Source organism: Lampris incognitus, chromosome 5 (assembly GCF_029633865.1).
Source record: "Lampris incognitus isolate fLamInc1 chromosome 5, fLamInc1.hap2, whole genome shotgun sequence".
In the NCBI taxonomy this organism is placed as follows: Eukaryota; Metazoa; Chordata; class Actinopteri; order Lampriformes; family Lampridae; genus Lampris; species Lampris incognitus.
This window is the reverse complement of record NC_079215.1, coordinates 21,209,681-21,216,262: the sequence shown is the minus strand read 5'-3', so window position 1 is coordinate 21,216,262 and position 6,582 is coordinate 21,209,681.

The window sequence follows — 6,582 nt, the reverse complement described above, 5'->3', positions numbered from 1 at the left end:
GTACTGATGGAATGTGTTCATTTTGGTCGAGGATATGTTGAGGTTCGGATACTGGCAGAATGTGCCATCGGTTTCTCCTGTATTCCTTTCCTTCCGATTCAACGATGTAAGATCTAGGTTCGTTGCACTTCCTTTTGATCATTCCGATCTTGTCATGTCCCTTTGTAGTCTGAAGATGGACCATTTGGGACGGTTCCAGTGCAGGCAGTGGTCTGCTTGACTTGTCATAGTGCGCTTTCTGCATTCCCCGTTTCTTTGACAGCTGAGCCCGGACCGTTACAGTGTCCTTTGACGATGGCACCAACAGCTGCTGGCTGGCAGGTAGGGTGGTGCGTGTTCTCCTAGATAGGAGACGCTGAGCGGGAGAGCCCAGGGTTGTATCTCGTCGCACGTTCCGAATGTTCAGCAGATTCAGAAGTAGATCTGTTCCATCTCTCTTTGAAGTTTCAAGCAGCCTCTTTGTGCTTCGAACTGCCTGTTCTGCCAGGCCGTTTGCTTGTGGGTATTCGGGACTGCTGGTGGCGTGGTGGAAACCCCAGGTTGTGGCAAACTCACGAAAAGTCTGACTGGAGAACTGGGTGCCATTGTCTGAAAAGACAGTGTCAGGGACGCCATGGACTGAGAAGTGCCGCTTTAGCTTGTTGACCACACTTTGTGAAGACAGGCTTTTAAGTGGATCGATTTCAAACCACCCTGAGTACGAGTCGACCAAGACCAGGTAGTGGTGACTATTCCACTTGAAGATGTCTGTGGCGACAGTAGACCAGGGCAGTTCTGGGATTGGGGTGGGTTGCAGTGGCTCTTTCTGTTAATGTCCTTTTAGACTGTTGCACACACTGCAGGCTTGGACCATGTTCTCAACATCCTTTGCCATGGATGGCCAGAATGCAACATCACGTGCTCTGCGTTTCATTGCTTCAGCCCCAGGATGTCCTTTGTGTAGAATGGTCAGGTACTCAGACTGTAGTGTTTGGGGAATGACCACTCTTGTTCCTTTCATTACAATGTCATTGTCGATGGTGAGCTCATCTCGGAATGCAAAGAATGGTCTTGCAGCGGCTGCATTACTGCTTGCTCGGTCGGGCCATCCTTGCTTTATAGTGCGGCAGAGAGCTAATTGAAGAGTCTGCAGCTGTGTGTTCTCGCAGCTCCTTCAGGTGATTTGATGAGATGGGCTGGACTGCCATCAATCACTTCGAAGTCGTTCTGTTCAGTTTGATGCTGTGATGTGCTCTTCCTTGGTGCACAAGACAGCGTGTCGGCCAAGTACATGAACTTCCCTTTCTTGTACACAAGCGTCAAGTTGAACTTGTGCGTTGCAGACGCGCTGGTGCGGTGTGGATTGGTTTGTTCAGGATTGTGATGAGGGGCTGATGGTCGGTTTCAACTGTGATTGGCTTGCCGTAGAACTTGAAACATGCAAACACTACCGCCAGCAGCTCCTTTTCCATCTGTGCATATCTTGTCTCTGTCTCCGTCAAGGTGCGCGAGGCATATGCTATGAGTTCGCCTCCCTGTAGGCAAGCTGCACCAAGGCCATACTGTGATGCATCACAGGTGAGTGTGACAGGCTTTCTCACGTCGTAGTATTTCAGCACCGGAGGGCTTGATATGTGGGCCTTCAGTCTGTTGAAGGCATCTTCGTGTTCCTTTTCCCAACACCAGGCTACGTCACATTGCAGCAGCTGGTGGAGTGGTGCAGACAGTTCGCTGGAGTTAGGGATGAACTTTCCAAGGTATGTTGTCATTCCTAAGAATCTCTGAAGAGCAGCCTTGTCTTCAGGTGGGGGTATCTCAGCGATTGCTTTTATCTTCGCAGGGTCAGCTTTGAGTCCCTGGTCTGTGAAGACGTGTCCCACGTAGCTCACCTGTTTGAGTCTGAACCTGCATTTCACCAGATTCAGTCCGAGTTTCACTTTCCGAGCCCTGTCCAGGACCTTTTTGAGGTTGGCATCCTATTCCTCTACTCCGTTGCCGCCCACGATGATGTCATCGACGATGATCGCACATGGATAGCCTGTGAAGACCTGCTCCATCGCTCGTTGGAAGACTTCTGATGCTGAACTGATTCCAAAGGCTATTGTCAGGAATCTGAACCTCCCCAGGGGTGTGGCAAATGTTGTTCGGATGGAGAATTCTGTGTCTAGTTTGATTTGCCAGAATGAACTTTTTGCATCCAGCACCGAAAACACAGTGGCGTCAGACGTTTGTGTCGCCACCTCTTCAACCGTGCGCATAGGATGGTGAGGGCGCATTAAAGCTTCATTCAAGTCACGTGGATCGATGCATATGCGAATGTTGTCAGTGTCCTTCTTGTGTGTGGCAACCATTGCAGAAACCCATTCTGTGGGCTCGGTCATTGGTGTGATTACTCCCAATGTCACCATCCGATCCAGCTCTTTTTTGACTTTGTCCTTCATCGCTATGGGGATGCGCCTTGGTGGCCTCACGACAGGTGTGACATTTGGATCGACTTTCATTGTGTATGTTACTGGTAGTGAGCCAATCTCGTCGTTGAACAGGTCAGCATATTCAGAGAATATTTTGTGTGAAAATGTTGAATCCTCGTTGACGTCAACTTGATGTATGTCGTTGTTTAGAGTGATTAAGTCCATCTTTAGGCAGTCTGGTAGGCCAAGTAGTGGTTGGACATTGTTTTTCACCACATAGAACTGCAGTGTGTGTGTCTGCGTCCTCATTTGACAGTTTAGCAGCGCAGTGCCTTCTGTGTGGATCACGGTTCCACCGTATGCGACTAGTTTGGCTGTCTGTGTCTTGTCAATTTTCTCTACCTGTTTCACGAAGTTGTAAGTGTCTGAGGAGATGACATTACAGTTGGCCCCAGTGTCTACTTTTAGTTTCAATGGTTTGCCATTCACTGTGACGGAGCAATAGATCTCCTTTTTGTTCTTTATGTTCTCCAGGTCGATTGTGCTGATTTCTCTAGTGTCTAGTGATAGTTCATCTACTGAAATGAGCCATCGCTGCTGTCTGAGTCCTCTGCTGTGACCAGATGATTGACAGGTTTGTATGCATGAGCTTGTCTAGCGGACCTGCAGTACCTTTTGAAATGGTTATATTTCTTGCAGTTGTGGCACTGCTGCCCGTATGCCGGACACTCCCTTGGTAGGTGATTTCCACCGCAATTTCTGCAGTTGGTGATCCCTGTTGTTGAAGTTTGTTCACTCTACTGCGACGTTAATCTGACTCCCTTCTGCTTTTTTCTAAAGGCTTTTGGATATTGGACAGCATCCACGCTGACTGGGGCATGCATTGGAGTGGTCAGAGATTTGCTGTGTTGCTCAGCTAGTTCGCTTATTTGACACATACGAATAGCCTTAGCTAGAGTTAGCTCACTTTCCTTGAGTAGTGCTTTTCTGACACTATCACTGGTAATGCCACACACTAAACGGTCTCTGATCAGCTCCTCCTGGAGAACTCCAAAATAACAGCGTTTAGATTTGATCCTGGATGTACTCGCATATGCTTCCACTGTTTCCCCAGGTCTCTGGTTTCTGGTGTTGAAGGAATGCCTCTCCACGGTGATGTTTGTCTGAGGGTTGCAAATATCCCTGAATTTTCTTTTCAAACATTCCGGGTCTTCTTGTGTCTCTGCCCGCCTTATGACGACCTCATCTTCTGCTAGCACCGCTGGTAAATACGTGAATGAGCGTTCACGTTCGATCGCCTCTGCACCTGCTAAATTTAGGAGTATGTATGCTTGCGTTTTGGCTGGTTTGTCACTGTGCGCTGCGGCGATGAATATGTCATATTCCTGCTCGAATATGCGCCAATTCTCTGCTACATTACCATCGAAGGTAAGAGGGTCTGGTCGCCGAAATCCGTCTGCCATTGTCGTCCTTCTAGCGAGCTTTTTCTTCTTTCGTCTTTGTGGAGTTCCTTACGTGTAGCGGGAACGGCTACGTTAGTTAGCCAGTGCCGCTAACTAAACTCACTTTGCCGAACAAGGCGTCGGATCTAACCATGTACCTCTCGAGTTGGGAAAGTATCAGGTTTCACTTCTGACACCATGTAGAATGACTCGCATGGAGGCAGTGTTAGCGTCTAGGCTTAACATTTAATAATCATTGCAGGGGAACTCAGGTACAGTGTACAGGCATGTAGCTGTGTGTATAATGCCGCCCCTAGGCTGCATGATCACGTGACTACTCTGTAAGTGCGGAATGCAGGTCAGTACAAACATAACGCTACAAGGTTATCTACAATCTCCAACTTACCATTCCTCAGCAAAATCTTCGAAAAACAGTTCATTCTCAAGTTAATAACTATTAAATATCTAACAATCCTCGAGGCATTTATCAGTCAGGTTTTTGATCTCACCATAGCACAGAAACAGCACTTATCAAAGTTGTGAACGATCTGCATATGAACACAGATTTTAATAAATTGTATTTTCTTGTGCTCCTGGATCTCAGTGCCGTCCTCGACACTGTTTATCATGATATTTTGCTAAAGAGATTAGAAAAATGGGTCGGCCTTTCTGGCCCGGTTCTCAACTGGTTTAGAACATACCTTCAGGACAGGCAGTTCTTTAGATCTACTGGAGACTTTACCTCGGACAAAATGGGTTTAATGTGTGGGGTACCCCAAGGTTCGATTCTTGGACAACTACTATTCAATCTCTATATGCTCCTACTTGCACATGTTATACAGAAACACAAAATAAATTATGCAGATGATTCACAACTGTACATATCCTTATCTCCTGATGACCTAGATCCCATACAGGGGCGTGGCCATGTCGGGGCCAGGGGGGCCACGGCCCCCATTGGTCAGAGCACGCCCCCTCCCGCTCCCGCCCCCTTCCCCGAGTGGGTAAAAAAAAAAACGCCTGCACAGAAACAGTCAAATGGAAGCTGAAATACATGCATTATTATTATTAGCCTATTATTATTAAGTTAAAAGGGTTATCATAATCTTCGAAAGTATTTTTAAAATAGTTTTGACAAGTGCCACCCTAGTTAAATGGCTGGCCCCAGCTGGCCCCCCCAGTAAAAAAGTCCTGGCTACGCCCCTGATCCCATACATTCCGTAATTCAGTATATTAATGATATTAATCTATGGATGTCAGATAAATTTTTACAACTGAACAAAGGCAAGACAGAAATACTTATTGTTGGTGCAAAGACTCAGAGAATTACAGCTCACCTCAGCTCTCTGTCTCTGGAGTGCAACAGTGAAGCTAGAAATCTTGGTGTAATCATAGACAGTGATCTAAAAATTTTTAAGAGCCACATCAATCGTCTCACACGATCAGCCTTCTACCATCTTAAAAACATTTAAAAACTAAAGGGACATTCTATCAATATCAGACTGTGAGAAATTAATCCACGCATTTATAACTAGTAGACTAATCTACTGCAATGGACTATTCACCGGCCTCCCAAAATCAGTTGTGCGCTAACTACAGTTAATTCAAAATGCGGCAGCACGTGTTCTCACCAGAACTAAAAAGTATGAGCACATTACATCTGTTTTTAGATCCCTGCATTGGCTCCCTGTCAAAACTAGAATTGATTTTAAAATTCTGTTAATTGTATACAAAGCACTAAATTGCCTTGCACCACGCTACATAAAAGACATGTTAATTCGTTACAAACCAGCAAGAACTCTTATTTCCAATGGCAGTAGTCTTTTAACCATCCCTTGTGCTAGGTCTAGAGCAGGGGAAACTACTTTTTCAATTTACGCCCCAAGTAGATGGAACGCCCTGCCTGGGGACCTGAGAGAGGCCCCCACACTGGACACATTTAAAAGCAGGTTAAAAACCTTGCTTTTTATAACCGCCTACAGCTAAATTTCATAGTGTGTGTGTGTGTGTGTGTTTTATATATTTTGCTATTTTTATATATTATGCTCTGTTGCTACTTTTAATTAATCAGTGTTTATGGCACTTTTATTTATTTTACTAACTCAGTTTTAAACTTGTCTGTACTTTTATAAAATTTGCCTGTATATTTATTTTTTGTGGGGGGGGGGTTATTGTTTCATTGTGTGAAGCACTTTGTGTTACACTTGTTTGTATGAAAAGTGCTATACAAATAAAATCTGATTGATTGACTGATTGATTGATTTTAGTCTCCTTTGAAAGAGGGAGCAATAGACAACCAGTATTATATGGTGAACAAATACAGTGACTCAATACAATATATGGCAATTTAACTTGGCTAACCGTATGCATGATACATTTCTATATATAGAAATGTAGCATGTATAGATAGTAAGTATGTATTCTCCTTTAGGAGAAGGAAAACTCTGATTTAAAACCTCCGCTGCCTTGCGGGTATACTCATCTATGGGAGAGGCTTCGGGAAGAAACACTAAGGAAAAATCTGCATCCGTCTCCATTCCAGTCGTCTTGCTTCGTCTTGCCACTGGTAGGAGGTGGTCTCAGACGAGAGAGTGGGGTTGATGATGCGCAACTCTTCCTCACTTTAACCATCACGCAAGTCATCAGTTATCCATCACAGTATGGTCCTCGTTGCTGCGACGGGTGATTAACGAGCATGTATAGAAATATAGCAGATGTAGATATATAGAAATATAGCATTATGAAGACGA